The sequence below is a fragment of the Gossypium arboreum genome, unplaced genomic scaffold (assembly GCF_025698485.1).
Source record: "Gossypium arboreum isolate Shixiya-1 unplaced genomic scaffold, ASM2569848v2 Contig00169, whole genome shotgun sequence".
NCBI classification, from domain to species: domain Eukaryota; kingdom Viridiplantae; phylum Streptophyta; class Magnoliopsida; order Malvales; family Malvaceae; genus Gossypium; species Gossypium arboreum.
This window is the reverse complement of record NW_026440298.1, coordinates 309,954-330,072: the sequence shown is the minus strand read 5'-3', so window position 1 is coordinate 330,072 and position 20,119 is coordinate 309,954. Positions and strand designations below refer to the sequence as shown.

General features: G+C 33.9%; 3 non-coding genes and 6 pseudogenes across 3 annotated transcripts; 1 reads left to right on the top strand and 8 right to left on the bottom strand.

Moving 5' to 3' along the window:
- Positions 1-368: 368 nt before the first annotated feature.
- Positions 369-487, bottom strand: LOC128288236 (5S ribosomal RNA; annotated as a pseudogene).
- Positions 488-978: 491 nt separating this feature from the next.
- Positions 979-1,095, bottom strand: LOC128288146 (5S ribosomal RNA; annotated as a pseudogene).
- A 636-nt stretch (positions 1,096-1,731) lies between these two features.
- LOC128288178 (5S ribosomal RNA) lies at positions 1,732-1,851 on the bottom strand (annotated as a pseudogene).
- A 464-nt stretch (positions 1,852-2,315) lies between these two features.
- LOC128288058 (5S ribosomal RNA) lies at positions 2,316-2,433 on the bottom strand (annotated as a pseudogene).
- A 3,115-nt stretch (positions 2,434-5,548) lies between these two features.
- On the bottom strand, positions 5,549-5,667 carry LOC128288081 (5S ribosomal RNA; annotated as a pseudogene).
- Positions 5,668-12,723: 7,056 nt separating this feature from the next.
- LOC128287785 (small nucleolar RNA R71) lies at positions 12,724-12,830 on the top strand. The gene has a single exon (XR_008278487.1). It is a non-coding gene; the product is annotated as a small nucleolar RNA R71 (small nucleolar RNA).
- Positions 12,831-15,942: 3,112 nt separating this feature from the next.
- On the bottom strand, positions 15,943-16,061 carry LOC128287988 (5S ribosomal RNA; annotated as a pseudogene).
- Positions 16,062-16,243: 182 nt separating this feature from the next.
- Positions 16,244-16,362, bottom strand: LOC128287892 (5S ribosomal RNA). The gene has a single exon (XR_008278594.1). It is a non-coding gene; the product is annotated as a 5S ribosomal RNA (ribosomal RNA).
- A 176-nt stretch (positions 16,363-16,538) lies between these two features.
- LOC128287903 (5S ribosomal RNA) lies at positions 16,539-16,657 on the bottom strand. The gene has a single exon (XR_008278605.1). It is a non-coding gene; the product is annotated as a 5S ribosomal RNA (ribosomal RNA).
- Between the last annotated feature and the right edge of the window lie 3,462 nt (positions 16,658-20,119).

Sequence of the window (20,119 nt, the reverse complement as noted above, 5' to 3'; positions counted from 1 at the left end):
TCGCAGATGTGAAAAATATGTCCTGAGAAAAGCATTTTTTAAAAAACGCTTTTTACAAAAAGCGTTTTCTTTTGACATGTAAACTTTTTTTTTGAACAATTTCATTTCTAATCATATCTATTCTTTTTTATACAAGAAAATGCCTAGAACTATCCATAATCCCTCCTCAACCATAAATAGGAGGATAATGCGCTTTAACGCACCTATGTCCTCTTGTATTGGCAACAATGCACATGCCAATCGAACTAAGACTCAATCAGCTTTGACATGTCAACTTTAGATGGTCAAATATTGCTAAAAAAAGAATTATGAAAATAATGTTTAAAAATGTTTATTACGCAAAACGCAAAAAAAATAAATTAAAAATAGGGGTGCAACACAAGGACTTTCTAGAAGGTCACCCAGTCTAGTACTACTTTCACCCAAGCATGCTTAACTGCATATTTCTAAAGGAATCCAGTGTATTAATGTTGGTATGATCACACCCATCAATTTTTACGCAATTTATATACATAAAGGTTTCCTTTTATCACACTTGCACCTCGAATTTGAATAAAATATAATCAAATAATGTTTAAACAGATTTCTTTCACAAAACACACACAAAAAAAAATGAATAACGCAAATAGTGTTTAAAAAGGTTCATTTCGCAAAATGCAAATAAAAAGATTTAAATAATGTTGACTTCCCAAGAAGGAGGTCACCCATCCTAGTACTACACTCACCAAAGCACGCTTAACTACAGATTAATAGGATTCGATGCATTAATGCTAGTATGATCGCACCCATCATTATTGTGCAATCTACTTACTTAAAGACTACTCCTATCGCACTTGCGCCTCGAATTTGAAAGCAATTACAACCAAATAATGTTTAAAAAAACTTATTTCGCAAAACGCAAATAAAAAAAAAAGAATTACATAAATAATGTTTAAAAAGGTTTATTTCGCAAAATGAAAATAAAAAAATAAAATAAGAGGAGAGCAACACAAGGACTTCTTAAGAGGTCACCCATCCTAGTACTACTTTTGCCAAAACACGTTTGACTAGAGTTTTGATGGGATCCGGTGCATTAGTGTTGGTATGATCACACCCATCAATTCTTGCGCAACCTATTTATATAAAGACTACCCCTTATCGCACTTGCGCCTCAAATTTGAAAGCAACTATAACCAAAAAAATGTTTAAAATGATTTATTTCGCAAAACGCAAAAAAAAAAAAAGAATGATTGCCGATGACTAATTAGGAGGTCACCCATCCTAGTACTACTTTCGTCTAAGCACGCTTAACTGTAGAGTTTTGATGGGATCCGGTGCATTAGTGTTGGTATGATCACAACCATCAATTCCAGCATAATTTATTTACATCAAGGTTATCCCTTATCGCACTTGCGCCTCAAATTTGAATGTAAATTTGACCAGATAGTTTAAAAAGATTTATTTTGTAAAATGCAAATAAATAAATAAATAAAATGAGAAGGGTGCAACACGAGAACTTCCCAGGGGGTCATCCATCCTAGTACTACTCTTGCTGAAGCATGATTCACTGCAGAGTTATGATGAGATTCATTACATTATTGCTGGTATGATCGTACTCGTCAATTCTTGTACAATCTATTTACATAAAGGCAACCCCTAATTGAAAATAATGTTTCAAATGATTTATTTTGCAAAACACAAATAATTAATTAAATTAAAACAACTAAAAAAATTATATAAAATAAAATGGGAGGGGTGCAAACATGACGATTTCCCAAAAAGTCACCCATCCTAGTATTACTCTCACCCAAGCACGCTTAATTGCAGAGTTCTATTGAAATCCATTGCATTAATGCTAGTATGATCGCACCCCACAAATCTTGCACAATCAGTTTATATAAAGGCTATCCCTTATTGCACTTGCGCCTCAAATTTGAATGCAAATTTGACCAAATAATGTTTCAAAAGATTTCTTTCACAAAATGCAAATAAATAAATAAAGTTTAGAAAATGCAAATAAATAAATAAAATGTAAGGCATGCAACACGAGGACTTCCCAGGAGGTCACCCATCCTAGTTCTACTCTAGCCCAACAATGCTTAATTGCAGAGTTCTGATAGGATACGATGCTTTAGTGTTGGTATAATCGCACCTGTCAATTCTTGCGCAATTGATTTACATAAAGGCTACCCCTTAACGCACTTGTGCCTCGAATTTTAATGCAAATTTGACCAAATAACCTTTCAAAATATTTATTTCAAAAAACAAAAATAAATAAATAAATAATGTTTAGAAAGGTTTATTCCACAAAACAGAAAAAAAAAAAACAAATGTGAGGGGTGCAACATGGGACTTCCAAAGAGGTCACCCATCCTAGTACTAATCTTGCCCAAGCACGCTTAACTATAGTGTTTTGATGGAATCCAGTGTATTAGTGCTAGTATGATCACATCCATCAGTTCTTGCGCAATCTATTTACATAAAGGCTGCCCCTTATCGCACTTGCGACTCGAATTTGAATGAAAATTCAACCAAATAATTTTCAAATTATTTATTTCGGAAAACACAAATAATTAATTAAATTAATGCTGTTTAGAAAACGTAACTAAAAAAATTATATAAAATAAAATGGGAGGGTTGCTGTAACACCCCAAACCCGTGACCGTCACCGGATTTGACCACGTGGTGTTACCGGGCTTACTTCCCTTTATTTGTCTCTCGAAATATTTGATTTACATTCGAGCAAAGCTAGTTAACTGCGTCACTGTCACCTTAAAGTCATATCTCGAGTTCCAGAACTCGAAAATCAGTTCCGCAATTTTCCTGAAACTAGACTCATAATCCCATCTACACATTTTTTCTAGAATTTTGGTCAAGCCAATTAGTACAGTTTATTAGTTAAAGTCACCCTGTTTCAGAGTTCGACTACACTGACCTTTGCGCATTACGACTGGATATCATCTCGTACAGAGCTCCAATGATCATGCCGTTTGTTTCTAATGAAACTAGACTCAAAGGGGAATCTATTCATATAAGGCATGACTCTTAATTGTTTCTGGATAATTTATAGTAAATTTCTGGATAATTTATTCACTATTTAATTCTACTTATACTATTTTTAGTGATTTTTCCATCTCACCTCACTATGCTGGCAAAGATCATCATTCTTGAAGCAAACAATGACTATTTCATAATTCTTCCATGGCCAACTATTTCATCATACATAATACAACTATGGCCACCTTATCAAAATTAAGGTTTCTAAGGCTCGTGACTATAGGTTTTAGGATCACACTCAACCACCACATAGGCCATTTTCGCATGGCTTAAAGTTTACAACCCACAATTCAACAAAACAAAATAGCCTATACATGCCAAATGTTCTCCTAGTTTAACTACGAAGACAATACCAAAAGATTTCCAGCCGGTGTGATGACTTCAACGACGGTTCCGAAACGCATAAACGATACGAGTCCAAGAGACCTAAAATGGGTGACAAGAAAACACCGAGTGAGTTTATAACTCGAGAAGTCATAAGCATTCATCAACCATCCATTAATAAAATTATCACAACATGAAACGATAAACGACGCTAGGTACTCCATCCATATCAAAACTATACCATAATTCCTCGGACCTTTCGGTTCAATCTCATACCAAGTCATACATCCACATTTCGTATTCCGTACAATAAGATATTTGAGGCATTTTCACACACCAACTCATTTTCACCATAATCATACAATTGCAATCATCACATAGATTTAAAGCTTGCCAAGCTCAACCCCGAGCATGAGCATATTGCCTATTCGTCATGAGCTCAAGGTACTTACCCAATCCGCTGTCCGGGATTAACTTGATAATGTCGCACACTCAGTGCCAATTGTAATGCAAGAGCATATAGTGAATCCGCACACTTAGTGCTATAAAATCAGCTCGCACACATAGTGCTATATAATCAAATTCGCACACTTAGTGCTATAAAATTAGCTCGCACACATAGTGCTATATAATTTGAGCTCGCACACTTAGTGCCATATATTTCCAGCTTGCACACTTAGTGCCATTCTCGTCACCGTACACACTTATTGCCCGCACACTTAGTGCCGAAAGCAAATTTTCTACACTTTTCACTATCTCTTTTACATTCATCAATATCATCTTTTCATACACATACATTCGTATATATTTCATCTCATTAAACACAATTGCATAGATATTACGATCATTTAATCAATAACAAATATATGCTTAATGACTTACCTTGTGTTAGGTAAAACGGTTCCAACTCAACTACTCGATGCTCTTTCCCTTGCCTTTGCTTGATTCTCCCCCTTTAACTTCTTGTGCTAAATCAATAAGTTAACTAGTTTAACCGTCTTGCTAAATATTTATATCAAAATATTAATAATTTCATAGCATAGGAGACACATGACAAATTCATATATTTCTACTTTATGCTTTTGAGCTATTCGCTAATAACCTTATGCAATCACCATACTATCGATAGTCCAATCACACATGCATATCCATACTTGGGCATTCGCAATCACCCTTGTTAATTTCTCATTTTCATCAGTTATATGTATACGTAATCCTAAGGTAATATTACGAATGGGCTTACATATATATGCATCTATGGTAGAATGACCAAGCTCAACTCGACATCACATATGCTCCTTATTGATGGTCGAATATGTATATATATATATATATATATATATATATATATATCAACTATGCTATCACCTTTAACTCATCAAATCACAAAATTTTATCTCATGAACACTTGACCCATTTCTCATGAGAATGAAACAACAAATAAGATGAACATCCCATTTTACCCCATGTGGCCAAATGCACCATTTGCTACCCAACTAATGATTTCACAATTCCAACCTCATTTCAACCTCTACTTATGCCATATAACATGAAAACAACCTCTACCCCTAACTCTTGATGTACGGCTTAGTGCTCCAAATCTCCATAGTAGTCTTGAGTTTCTTGACATTGTTAAAAATGTATGCAACAATTGGATAAACATGTATAAACAAAGGTTTAAACAACACTTCAAGACTCACCTCCAACTAGCAAAAGGGTTGCCGAACTTCATAAATGAAGACCTCTCTATTTCCTTCCCTTAGTTTCGGTTTTGGCAAGATGGAGAAGAAGATGAACACTCCTCTTCCATTATCTCTTTTATTAATCTCTATTTCTCATCTATTTTAATTTTACTTGCCAATATAAAATGATAAACAACATAACTTGGTGGGATGAAGCCTTGCTTGGCGGCCACTTAACATGGATTGGGCATTTTGACATGCAAATCCAATCTTTCCTATTTTAATACTATTTGGTCCTTACTCATTTACCTATCATAATTCTCTAAGTCTCTCAACTAAATCCTTTCAAGCAAAATTCACATTCCTCCTATAAAATTAAAACATCAAATTTTTATACAAGTACTATCACACATATAAGATATGCAAATAAAATTTTAAATAAATTTTATGACTCGGTTTTGTGGTCTCGAAACCACTTCCCGACTAGGGTCAATTTGGGGCTGTCACAGTTGCAACATGAGGACTTCCCAGGAGGTCACTCGTCCTAGTACTACTCTCACCCAAGCACGCTTAATTGCGGAGTTCTGATGAGATTCGTTGCATTAGTGCTGGTATGATTTCACCCATCAAATCTTGCATAATTATTTTACATAAAAGCTACCCCTTACTGCACTTGCACCTCGAATTTGAATGCAAATTTATAACGTTTCAAAAGATTTATTTTGCAAAACGCAAATAAATAAAGAATTAAATAATGTTTAGAAAATGCAAAAAAAGAAAAGAAAGTAAGGGGTGCAACATGATGACTTCCTAGGAGGTCACCTATACTAGTTCTACTCTCACCCAAGCATGCCTAATTGCCAGTTCTGATACGATCTGGTGCATTAGTGCTGGTATGATCGCACCCGTTAATTCTTGCGCAATCTATTTACATAAAGGCTACCCCTTATTGCACTTGCGCCTTGAATTTGAATGCAAATTTGACCAAATAACATTTGAAAAGATTTCTTTCGCAAAACGCAAATAAATAAACAAATAAAGTTTTGAAAACAAAAATAAAACAATAAAATGTAAGATGTGCAACACGAGGACTTTCTAGGAGGTCACCCATCGTAGTTCTACTCTTGCCCAACCATGCTTAACTACGGAGTTCTGATAGGATACGATGCGTTAGTTCTGGTATGATCACACCCGTCAGTTCTTGCGCAATCTATTTGTATAAAGGCAGCCCCTTATCGCACTTACGCCTCGAATTTTAATCCAAATTTGAAAAAATAACATTTCAAAAGATTTATTTAAGAAAACACAAATAAATATTTAAATAAATGATGTTTTGAAAATGCAACTAAAAAATTTATATAAAATAAAATGTGAGGGGTGCAATACGAGGACATCATAGGAGGTCACCCATCCTAGTCCTACTTTCGCCCAAGCGTGCTTAACTATGAGGTTCTGATGAAATTCAACGCGTTAGTGCTCATATGATCTCACCCGTCAATTCTTGCGCAATCTATTTACAGAAAGCCTCCTCCTCATCACACTTGTGTCTCGAATTTTAATGCAAATTTGACCAAATAATGTTTCAAAAGATTTATTTCACAAAACACAAGTAAATATTTATATAAATGATGTTTAGAAATGGAAACTAAAAAATGAAAAAAAATTATATAAAATCAAATGTGAGGGGTGCAACAAGAAGACTTCCAAGGATGTGATCCATCCCAGTATTACTCTCGTCCAAGCATGCTTAACGACAAAATTTTGATTGGATTCGATGCAATACTGCTGGTATGATAGCACCAATTAGAACTACGAAAATGTGCAAGTGGACACAATCGCAACAAGTAATAAAGTGACAAGTAAATGTCGAATTATCGTACCCACAGGGACTGTGAAAAGAATTATTAATGAATGCTATTTAAAACACTTTGGTGAAAAAAATATTTTGTTTTGAGAAGGGTGATTAATAAAAATATGATTTTAAACTAAATAAAAATAAAAGTTTTAATGCACAATTTAATGAAGATGACATAATTGTGTTAGATTAATTACATTTCTTTAACTTAGAATTATTAAACTCATGTTTATATTGTTACGAACAAATTCACAGCAACTCGGTAATTTGTTAACTTATGAACATACTCACCTACACAAATCCATTCATCTCTTAACATATCCCTATGTCAATTCAAATGATTAAACAGATTTTAATAAGCAAACATGTTATTGCATATACATACTCATTAAATTGAACTAATCTCTTGCATATTCCTATGTCAATTCAAACGATTAATTAAATATAATAAGAACATAAAAGACTATGTGAGGAAACAAGGTATCCTTACCTTGGAACAGTTTAATCACAATAATCTTGCAAGTTATGTAAGGCAAGTGTATCGCTAGATACAATGCTAATTTAACCTTCAGCTACCTTAGAAGAACAAACATGCACTGATTAAGTACTGTTTCCATTAATTACAATTTCAATCCATTTAAATAACTAATTCATTAGTTACCTCACAATTGTAATGCAAGAATAACTTAGGCATGATTTTACTTAATCAAGCATTTTACTGAGGCCTATAACAGCATAAACACAATTTAAACAATTTAAACAAATGAAATGCAATCAACCCAACACGAATTAAATTAAAGCTAAGTTGATTAAATTAACCATTCCAACAACATAAATATTCATAGATATGTTCATCATAACAACAACAAAAATTAAAGAGATAGGGAACAATAATCAAATCCGGAGTTTCTCCGTGGCTTGACTAGTTTGCTCCGTCTTCGTTTTCTGTTGTCCTCGCCAATCAAGGATGCTAGAACACTTCAATGTTCATCCAAAATGGCTGATGAATGCCCCTTCTCCAAGAGGAGAAATCTGCAAGAGAGCAAGGGACTTTGAATGGAAAAATGATAGGAGAAAGTGAGAGATGAGAGAAGAGATGTGAATGAATGAGGTGTGTTTCAAATAATCAGCTTAAGTGGGTTTTTATAACTGAAGAGGGCTGATAAAAATAGCTAAAATTAGCAGCCAAAGAGCCCTCCCTTGGCCGACCACACATGTCACAAGTTTGATGATTTCAAACTTGCTAAATTAAGCTTGGGGCAAATCTAGAAAGCTACAATTTGTGGTAGGGTTTGGATGCTATTTGAACAAGTCTTCAAGGGCCTCTTTGCAAGCTAAATAATCAGCCAATAAGCTGATTTAGATCAGCACATGGGGTGGTTTTGGGCTGTCCATTACTTGGTTGGTTCGGTTCACTCGGTTCGGCTCAACTGGACCACTTTTCATAATTTATTAACCCAAATTAAATTGGATATAAATTAAAATTAATTATATTATGAATTAATACACATAATTTTGGACTGTCTTAGTCTGAAAATTAATTCCCCTTGATACTTCAAATTGCTTCTCGGTTTTGTGCTTCTAGCAGTGTCTGCCGAGCCATTTTTCGCCATTTGTGCAAATTTGTCGAAAATAACCAAAATTCATCAAAATTAATTATAAAATTAATTAAAATTCAATTTCATATTTTAAGTACAATAATTATTTTTCGATAGGAATTTTACCGAAACTGCATGAATTTAAGTTAAAAAAGGCATGAAAAAGTGTGTAAATTTTCGTGTTTCCACACCCCAAACTTAATTCATTGCTTGTCCCGAGTAATGCAAAAATTTGAAAAGAATTTTTCAAAAACACCTTTGAAAAACTCCTTCAGAATGACATTCTTCCCAACAATCATGAATTTGGTATACTTATGCTCAAGAACAAGAAATTCAATATTTATGCTATCTAAGTATACATATCATTCAAATTAATCTCAATCATTCTTATGGTAGCCAAAAATTAGACTAAATGTTTCCTAATAAAGTCATGTTAACCCTTACCAATTTAATTTTACTCCCTTATTCAAGATTAAGCTGCAATCATTAAGTTTAACTTATGCCTTCATATGTTGCACGTAGCAATTTCTCTCCACTAATGTAGGTAGCATTGGAACTTGAATCAATAGGTCTTTAACAAGGTTGTAACGTGGCTTGGCTTAGGGGTAGGTAAAAAGATAGATAAATTTAGGCTAAAAACCCTAGACTCAGCTTGCATCAGACCTTCGAAATAATTACCTACAATGCTTTTACATGCTTTTTTGTACATCTTATTTTAAGAACTCATGCTCTTTTTTTTTAATTCGAGCATTTTACTGTATGTACTATATTTTTTAGAGCATTTGATACTTCTTTTCAACTCCCCCAAACTTATTTTCAAAGAATACTTTGAATAATACTAAATCTAGTGTTTGGGACAATTTTAAGATAGTTAAGAGAGAAGTGATGGCTAAATTTGCAAGGGTTCAAATAAAATTAGGCCATATAGTCTCAAATTTAGGTTTCAAAGGATAAAAATTTCATCATGGTCGGCTTGAAAGGCTCAAACTGTCCAAACAACAGTTGCCTAAATCATTTTCAACGCTCTATGCTTCCTAGGATTCCACATCAAGAAACTACTAAGTCAATTCTAAAGACTTTAACTTTCATGCATGCCTAACTTTTCTAAGGAACTAAAATTTTATGGTATGATTTGCATGCTTTATTAAAAATACATTTATGTCATTATTAAGCTAACATAACAATTATTGAAATAATCAAACTTTATTTATACTAAAGTTTAGCATACTTAACAACATTTCAAATTATTGAACAAAATATAACCTAATCATAACTGAAAGAAAAATTTATTCTGAGTGGAAATAATTTCAATTTTTCGATCCCCCTACTTAAGACGAACAATGTCCTCATTGTTAAAAGTGAATAGATACTATACACCAGGTAGGTGTCTAGAAAAGACGAGGTGAGTCAATTTGACTGCTTAAGTACCAAGCTCTCTTTAAAATCCATTCCTAGACATGTATATATCTATTGCCATACTTTGTACTTTGCAACTTGTTCATTTTTATTTATTATTTCCACATCTTGTTTTATTATGCAAAAAATAAAAATCATAATAGAACCTAATCCTAAAACATTAAATAACCTAGGAAAGAAAATGAAATAAAGTAAAGATCCCCTATTTTTATTTATTCGTAGATCCTTTAGAATCTGACTCATTTTTTCCTTCCTCGACATTGGAGTCCATGGTTCAAGTATAAAGTCTGGAAATTCATGCACAAAAATAAACGGGTTATGAAATATATATATTTAAATGCATCTCTGATTGAGTTATCCGGTATTATTGAGTATCTCCAGTAATCTTGTTACTGCAACTACATGTGTTGCAGCATAACCATTATACCAAACTGTTCATTTGGTGGAATGGTGCTAAATAAAGGGACTCTCAGTGTCAAACTTAGGAAAAGTGTGGTTTCAATTTTGGGCAGGTGGGTGAGTAGTTGAGGGTAGCTTTAGAGTTGAAGAGGGTGACAGTTTTAAGGATAGTTTAGGTGTGATAGTTGGTGACTTCGAATGAAGGTGTTTGGGGTGGTGATTCAGGGAGTTAAGGGCTACAACATTAAGGGGTTAAGTGAGACGCACTTTTGGGCTACTTGGGAATTGTGGTGGAGCAAGGTAAGGGCTATAGGTTTGTGTGGAAAAGGGTTGAATATTTCCCTTCTTAGTAGTGTCTTGAGCCCAATGGCAGCTCCTTTTGGATCCTAAGCTCCTATACTAAAATAAAATAAAAACTCAAAGAAATTAGTGCTTGGGTTAAAAGTTGACCCTTTATTTAACAAAACAAATACTTAAATTCTTTGGGCTACTTAGAAAAAATATTTTTTGAAAATTTACATTAAATTAAACTCCCAAGAAAGACTAGAGGGGTCACGGATGGTCTCGCTTAAGTCCTAATCTTCTAGACAGAGTCTTAATTAATGTAATAAACTAAAGAAAATTTTATCTAAGTCTACCATTTTATTCAAATGAGGAAAAAAAACTAAAGATTTAAAATAATGATAGAGAAAGTGAAGAGAAGTCCCTTTATTTATTTAGGATCGTCATTAACCATGGTGGTGTCAAATGGCCATTTTCATACCAACCATAATCATCTAGGAAGTAATCATATTCTTTCCCATCAAATTTGTCCAACATCTTATTAGGGAAAGAAAACCCGTAATGACCTTTCCTGGTGGCCTTGTTTAACTTCTTGTAATTCCTACAAATCCTCCAACTGGTGACTCGAATATATGAAATAATCCATCTAGTACCCTTCTTGTGCCTTTCCAAAATCACAAGTGCCTTGATTGTTGGTGAACTAAATTGAAATAATAACAAGCAAAGTTGAAAAAAACCCAATAGTCATATTTCAAATGAGGAGACAAAATATTCAGTTCCAATTTAGCTGGCTCTTCAATCAACACTTTTGGTTGTGTGTACTCCGGAGATAATAACTCCAATGATTCCAGTGGAACTTCCTGAGTGAATCCCTTCGTTTTAGCTTCTAACAAAGCCAAACATTCTCGTCTTCATCATCACTTGGTGAATCTGCTAGCAGAATACATTTTAACGGATCATCTATAGAACTGAGCTCCAACTCTGTAGAAGCCAGTGATTCCATCTTGGAAATAGCAGAATAGTCTTCAACTACATCTGGGGATTTAGCAGCAACGAAGTAATTAAAAGTCACCTTGTTATCAGAAATTTCTTTCAATTGAGTATCTCGCTGCTACTTTTGGAATCGTTGAGGATATGACAATGGTCGAATCTTAGCTTTAACCAGACAACTCTTCCGTGGAAATTTTTCTGCATCTGACAAGGGTGTTAGATAATTAGAACTAACTGGTTTAGAGTTTATCTTATCAAGGATCACTGAATCTAACTTCTGTGATACATGAATTTTAACATTTCGTTGAACTTCCTCTTTGTATTGAGCTAGAATAGGCTCATCTTGAACCTCAACCGCATTGGGCTCCAATGTCTTTCCACTTAGGAAAGAGACCGTTTTGCAATGTTCTTTGCCCAAAATTTTGGATTTTTTTTGTTGTTTGGCCAAATACCTTGGGGTTTATTTCAAAGTTCATCGATTATTTGACCCATTTGATTCTCTAGATTTCTTAAAGTGGTATCATTCTTCACTATGTATGCCTTTAGCAGATTCTCAAGATCACTTAAAGATTTAGTTGGTGGCGGTTGTTGCACTAGTTGAGAATATTCGAACGGATAATTTGGTCGAAATGGCATAACAGAGTCACTATGGTCCACCCACTGATTACTCCAAGCAGAAATTGGATGATTCTACCATGAAGAGATGTAAAAATTTGATTGCGGACCATTCCAATTCTAATTTCCCATGTAATAATTTGACTCTTGATTCGATGGGAAATTTTCAAAGAAATGGCCATCTCCACAGTATTCACAAGAAATATTCTCGAACTGGTTCAATTGCTGACTTGTCAGATTACCATTGAAACCATTAACATCTATGTTCTTAAGCATAGAAGACATAGAGGATACTTGGGCTACCAAAGAAGCTAGTGTGTCTGCTTTATGTACTCTTGCTGCTCGTCTTTTTAAGGCTGCTCGGTCGGTTGGCCACTGATATTTATTGCTGGCAATTCTTTCAATAATCTCGTAAGCGTCGTTATAAGACTTAGAAAGAAGGGCTCTATTTGCCGAAGCATCCACCATCATTCTAGTATGAATATTGAGACCAATATAGAAAGTCTCCAATTGAACGCAACAAGGAATGCTGTTATGAGGGCACTTTCGCGGTAACTCATTGAACCGCTCCCACGCCTCATATAAAGATTCTTCATCAAGTTGTTGAAATGAAGTGATTTCATATCGGATCTTGGCGGTTAAAGATCGAGGGAAATATTTCATTAAGAAACGTTAAACCAACTCTTGCCATATAGTTATGGAATCAGACAGTAGGGAGTTCAACCACGCTCGTGCTCTATCTCTTAAGGAGTATGGAAATAATCTTAGTCTCAAGGAATCCTTAGTTACCCCGACTAGTTTAAATGAGTCACTCACTTCCATGAGTAGCTAAAGATTAAGATGTGTATCTTCAGTAGGAATCCTACTAAATTGACCCATATTTTGCAACATTTGGAGCATGATCGGCTTCAGCTCGAATTGTTGTTCCTCGATTTTGGTTCTCCTAGTACTCGAATTGAGCTTGTTGAATAGAGGAATAGCATATTGTTGGATGGCACAGTTTCTATCATCAGCAACAATGATCGGATTGTGAGTATTATAAGCGAATGTTCCTCCTGGATTTTGGTTTGGAATTTTGTAATTCATATCTTTGGTCCTTCTATGGTTCGCTTGTCTTCTACTTTGTTAGAAAGTCCTTCCAATTTCAGGATTTACAGGGAGTAAGTCAATGATTTGATAAATACTCATAAACACATGAAACAAACACACACAAAAAATGCAATTAAAATTTAACAGAAAAAATAGACCAAAATGCAAAATTAACAATTTCACAAATAATCTTTTTTAAAAAAGTCCTCGACAACCTCACCAAAAACTTGGAACGACGGAAATGTGCAAGTGTACACAATCGCAACAAGTAATAAAGTGACAAGTAAATGTCGAGTTATCGTACCCACAGGGGCTGTGAAAAGAATTATTAATGAATGCTATTTAAAACACTTTGGTGAAGAAAAATATTTTGTTTTGAAAAGGGTGATTAAGAAAAATAATATTTTAAACTAAATAAAAATAAAAGTTCTAATGCATGATTTGAAAATGTGATTTAATGATGATGACATAATTGTGTTGGATTAATTACATTTCTTTAACTTAGAATTATTAAACTCATGTTTATGTTGTTACGAAAAAATTCACGGCAACTCGGTAATTTGCTAACTTATGAACATACTCACCTACACAAATCCATTCATCTCTTAACATATCTCTATTTCAATTCAAACGATTAAACAGAATTTAATAAGCAAACATGTTATTGCACATACATACTCATTAAATTGAACTAATCTCATGCATATTCCTATGTCAATTCAAATGATTAATTAAATCTAATAAGAACATAAAAGACTATGTGAGGTAACAAGGTATCTTTACCTTGGAACAGTTAAACCACAATAATCTTGCAAGTTATGCAAGGCAAGTGTATCGCCAGATGCAATGCTAATTTAACCTTCAGCTACCTTAGAAGAACAAACATGCACTGATTAAGTACTGTGTCCATTAATTACAATTTCAATCCGTTTAAATAAATAATTCATTAGTTACTTCACAATCATAATGCAAGAATAACTTAGGCATGATTTTACTTAATCAAGCATTTTACCGAGGCCTATAACAGCATAAACACAATTTTAATAATTTAAATAGATGAAATGAAATCAAGCCAACACGAATTAAATTCAATCTAAGCTGATTAAATTAACCATTCCAACAACATAAATATTCATAGATATGTTCATCATAACAACAACAAAAATTAAGGAGATAGGAAACAAGAATCAAATTCGGTGTTTCTCCGTGGCTTGACTAGTTTGCTCCGTCTTCGCTTTCTGTTGTCCTCGCCAATCAAGGTTGATATGAACACTTCAATGTTGCTCCAAAATGGCTGATTAATGCCCCTTTTCCAAGAGGAGAAATTGGCAAGAGAGCAAGGGACTTTGAATGGGAAAATGAGAGGAGAAAGTGAGAAAGGAGAGAAGAGATGTGAATGAATGAGGTGTGTTTCAAATGATCAACTTAAGGGGGTTTTTATAAATGAAGAGGGCCGCTAAGAATAGCTAAAGTTAGCATCCAAAGAGCCCTCCCTTGGCCATCCACACATGTGGCAAGTTTGATGATTTCAAACTTGCTAAATTAAGCTTGGGGCAAATCTAGAAAGCCACCATTTGTGGAAGGGTTTGAATGCTATTTGAACATGTCTTCAAGGGCCTCTTTGCAAGCTAAGTAATCAGCCAATAAGATTATTTGGGACAGCACATGGGGTGGTTTTGGGCTGTCCATTACTCGGTTCGGTTCACTCAGTTCGGCTCAACTGGACCACTTTTCATAATTTATTAATAATAATTTATTAACCCAAATTAAATTGGATAGAAATTAAAATTAATTATATTATGAGTTAATACACATAATTTTGGACCGTCTTAGGCTGAAAATTAATTCACCTTGATACTTCAAATTGCTTCTCGGTTTTGTGCTTCTAGCAATGTCTGCCGAGCCATTTTTCGCCCTTTGTGCAAATATATTGAAAATAACCAAAATTCACCAAAAATTAATTATAAAATTAATTAAAATTCAATATGTTCATATTTTAAGTACACTTTAATTATTTTATAAAATTAATTCTTTTTCAATTGGAATTTTATGGAAACTACATGAATTTAAGTTAAAAAGGGCATGAAAAAGTGTGTAAATTTTTGTGTTTCCACCAATAAATTCTTGCGCAATCTATTTACATAAAGGCTGCCCCTTATTGCTCTTGCGGCTCGAATTTAATTACTAATTTGACCAAATAACATTTCTACCCCTTATCGCACTTGTGCCTCGAATTTGAATGCAAATTCGACCAAATAAAGTTTCAAATGATTTATTTCGCAAAACGTAAATAACTAATTAAATAAATGATGTTTAGAAAATGCAAATAAAAATAATTATATAAAATCAATGAGAGGGGTGCAACACAAAGAATTTCGAAAAGGTCATCCATCCTAGTACTACTCTCTCCCAAGCACGCTTAACAATGAAGTTCTGATGGAATCCGGTGCATTAGTTTTGGTATTATCGGACTCGTCAATTCTTGTGCAATCTATTTACATAAAGGCTACCCCTTATCACACTTGCGCCTCAAATTTGAATACAAATTTGACCAAATGGCATTTCAATTGATTTATTTTGCAAAACAAAAATAACTATTTAAATACATGATGTGTAAAAAACGCAATTAATAAAAATTATATAAAATAAAATGGGAGGGGTGCAACACGAGGACTTCCCAGCAAGACACCCATCCTAGTACTGCTCTCACCCAAGCACGTTTAGCAATGGAGTTCTGATGGGATCCGATGCATTAGTGCTGGTATAATCGCACCTGTTAATTCTTGCATAATCTGTTTACATAAAGGCTACCGCTTATCGCACTTGCACCTCGAATTCTAATGAAATTTCAACCAAAGAACGTTTCAAATGATTTATTTCGCAATACAAAAATAACTAATTAAATAAATGATGTTTAGAAAACGCAAATAAAAAAAATTATATAAAATAAAATGGGAGGGGTCCAACACGAGGACTTTCCGGGAGGTCACCCATCCTAGTACTACTCTCGCCCGAACACGCTTGACTGCTGAGTTCTGATGGGATCCGGTGCATTAGTGCTGGTATGATCACACCCGTCAACCCTTGCGCAATCTATTTATATAAAGGCTACCCCTTATTCCACTTGCGCCATGAATTTGAATGCAAATTCAACCAAATAACGTTTCAAATTATTTATTTCGCAAAACGCAAATAACTAATAACTAATTAGTTAAACAATGTTCAAAAAAATTTATATAAAATAAAATGGGAGGGGTGCAACACGAGAACTTCCCAAGAGGTCACCCATGCTACTACTGCTCTCGTCCAGGCACGCTTAACTACGAAATTCTGATGGGATCCGGTGCATTAGTGTTGGTATGATTACACCCGTCAACCCTTTCGCAATCTATTTATATAACGGCTACCCCTTATCTGTAACAGCCTGAGTCAGAAAAATATTTAAAAATTATTTTCTGTGTTTATTTTGTGTGAATTTATATGTGTTAATTTTTCGTGTTTTAATTTTACTGTTTGGATGCCGATTTAGTAAAAAGGGCTTAATCCCGTAAAGTGAAAAGTTAATTGTTAAATATGAAAGTGTTTAATTGAACTTGTCTTATTAATATGAAGCACTTATAATGCAATTAGGCCATAACTAAATGAGTTGGATGGTTAAAGACATGGTTTATGATGGTTTATTATTTTATAACCAAGGTTAAATAGGTAAAATGATAATAATGTTATATAATATAAATCATAAAATAATAAAAGCCATGCATGTTCATTTTTTGGTAGCTGAAATTAGCTAAAGGAAAAGAAAAAGGAAAAGAAAGCCATATTCGACCATTGTTTATCTTAATCAAGGTATTTAACTAGCTCGGTTTTTGATAATTTTTACATTTTTGAGATCGTTGCAGTGTAATGTACAAAGCCCATGCTTGAATTTCTAATTTTGATGAATATTTTGAGTTATGCCATTGATGAATAATTGATTTTTGTGATGTTAGTTGATGAATTATGAAAGATATGTTTTGGATTAATATGTTTTGTATTGGAATTTTTGATGAATTTGAGTAATTAGTGTAACATCTCGAAATAGGGCCTAGTCGGAACAGTAGTTTTGGGACCACAAATTTGACGTTGAAATATTTTTTTTATCATTATTATGAGGCCTAGAATATGAAAATATGCATGTGTTAAAGTTTCATGAAGAAATTCTATGAGTAAGGCATCCAATTGGAAAATAAGGACCAAATTAAATAAATTGCAAAACTTGGATTCTAGAAGCAATTTGTATGAAATTGCTTTGGAAAATTAATTAGAAGTCCTTAAAGAGCAATTTTCCCAATTTCTAAGTTTTTGGACAAAAATGGGCATGCATGGAAAATTTTGGAAGTTTAGTAAGGAGGGGCATTTTGGTCATTTGGTAATAAAATCAATAAAAAGGGAAAATGAAGGCAAAAATCAGCCATCTTCTCCCTTGTACCAGCTGAAATTCTCAAGCCCTCCATAGCTAGGGTTTTCAACATTTTCAAGCTCAATAACCTCGAGGAACAAATTTTGGAGGTCGATCGAGGAAAATGAAAGGTTTCGGAGTAACCGAAATGCGAAACCGACATAAATACCAGGTACGTTTGAATAACTTAAAATAAACCCATAATATGCCTAAATGCATGTTTTATGAATGTGTGATAATTGTATATAGTGATGGCATGAAAATCCATGAAATGTGTTGATAATAATAACGACAAGATGATAAATGTCATAGTTGAAGTTAAAAGGGAAACTCGATTGATAAACCATGGCTTACGTGACTTGAGATCCTGCATGTGTTGCATAAAAGGTTTTAGCCCGGACGGGTAATCCGTTGATCTCGAATATAGAAAGGATCTAGCTCGGACGGGTGTTCCTTGAATGATCGAGCCTTTTGAAGAATATGTGTGCATAAAGGATTTAGCCCGGACGGGTAATCTGATTAGGGTCTGAACTTAACCTAGACTGGTAATTCAGATCCGAGCTCATTAAGGATGTTTGTCGCTACAAGGGATTTAGCCTGGACTGGTAATCTTGAAATCATTCCATGAGTTTATATTGTAACACTCCTTACCCGTATCCGTCGCCGGAACAGGGTACAAGGTATTAACAAATTATAGTATATACTATTAAACAAAACCCAACAAAAATATGGCGTGCAACTTGATCATTATAACATATGCCATTAACAATACAAACCAACTTCAAAGGCTTCGTACAAAATGATTAGTTTGATACTATAAGTAATAATTTGAACCTAGACAATTTTGACACGTAACAAAATAACTAAGTCTGCTATACATGCCATATTTCAAAATGTTGAGTTCAGATACCAAGAGTATTGATAGTGCGGGCGATCCTCTACGATCTCTGACTCCTGTGCTAGCTGGACGACACTATAAGACAAAGGAGAGAAAAGAAAGTAAGCTTATAGCTTAGTAAGTAAGTATATAAATAACAAATAAGAAATCTAATATGTTTACAACATAACTCAATTATATCATATTTTTAATTTTATTGTTTACTCCAATTTGATCAAGCTGTCCTTCCTGCGTCATGATCACTAAATAAATCATAACTCGAGTTACAAAACTCGAAATTCAAATCCGTAAAATTTCCCTGACTCATAAAACTTATTACTAAATTTTTTTCTAGAATTTTTGGTTCAGCCAATTAGTACAGTTTATTAGTTAAAGTTTCCCTGTTACACACTCAACCGATCGACCTCTGTTCATTATGAATTGAATTTCTCTTAGTACACAATCCAAATAACCATGAAACCTATTTCATTTAAAACTAGACTCAATAAGGAATTTAGGCATATAAACTATATTTCTGAATTTGTTTTGTAAAAGTTTTAATGATTTTTCAAAGTTGAAACAGGGGATTACATAGTCATCCTGAGCAAGTCTCATACAATTGTAAATATCTCAAAATATAGAATTCCTTTGCTTGCTATGTTTCTTTTATATGAAAATAGACTCATTAAGATTTAATTTCACATCTCATTCAACCTCTAATTAAATTCCTTCTATTTTTGGTGAAATTTCAAAATCACGTCACTTCTACTGTCCAAAACAGTTTTAATGCTAATTTCATTCTTTCACACATTCTTTATACTAACCTCATTTTAACTTACATATATATATATACTACAAATCATTTTCATCACATTTCATACATCACAAGTGTAGGTCTATGACTACAATGTCACCACAAAACCATCCCGTTGAACAATTCGGAATAATCCTCGATACTTGATATTTTCAGCACACAGCCCCACCATCATATCTCATTTAATTCGGCTCTCTTGTACACATGGTGAACACTTAGTACCACTCATGCGACCTAGCCGATTTATCTCGTAGCTCTCTTGTCTACATGGTGTCCTTCACTTGGAATCACTCATGCGACCTAGCTATATTTATCTCTCACGTAGCTCTCTTGTCTACATGGGATACATCTCGTATCACACATGTGACCTAGCTACATTTATCTCTCACGTAGCTCTCTTGTCTACATGGGATACATCCCGTATCACACATGTGACCTAGCTACTATATAGTATCTCGTAGCCTTCTTGTACACATGATGTGCACTCGGCACCATACATGTGACCTAGCTACGCTCCTCTATTTTATTCGATTTTTCCAATGTTCAACCGGATCTCTCTCTATTATTTATTTCCATTCTTTCAATAGTCGATTTATACTTCAACATCAGCTAATATATATATAATAGGCTGAAATATAAAATGTAAATGAAATTAATGTATTATTTACATACAAACTTACCTCGGTGCAAAATATGGAATTTTG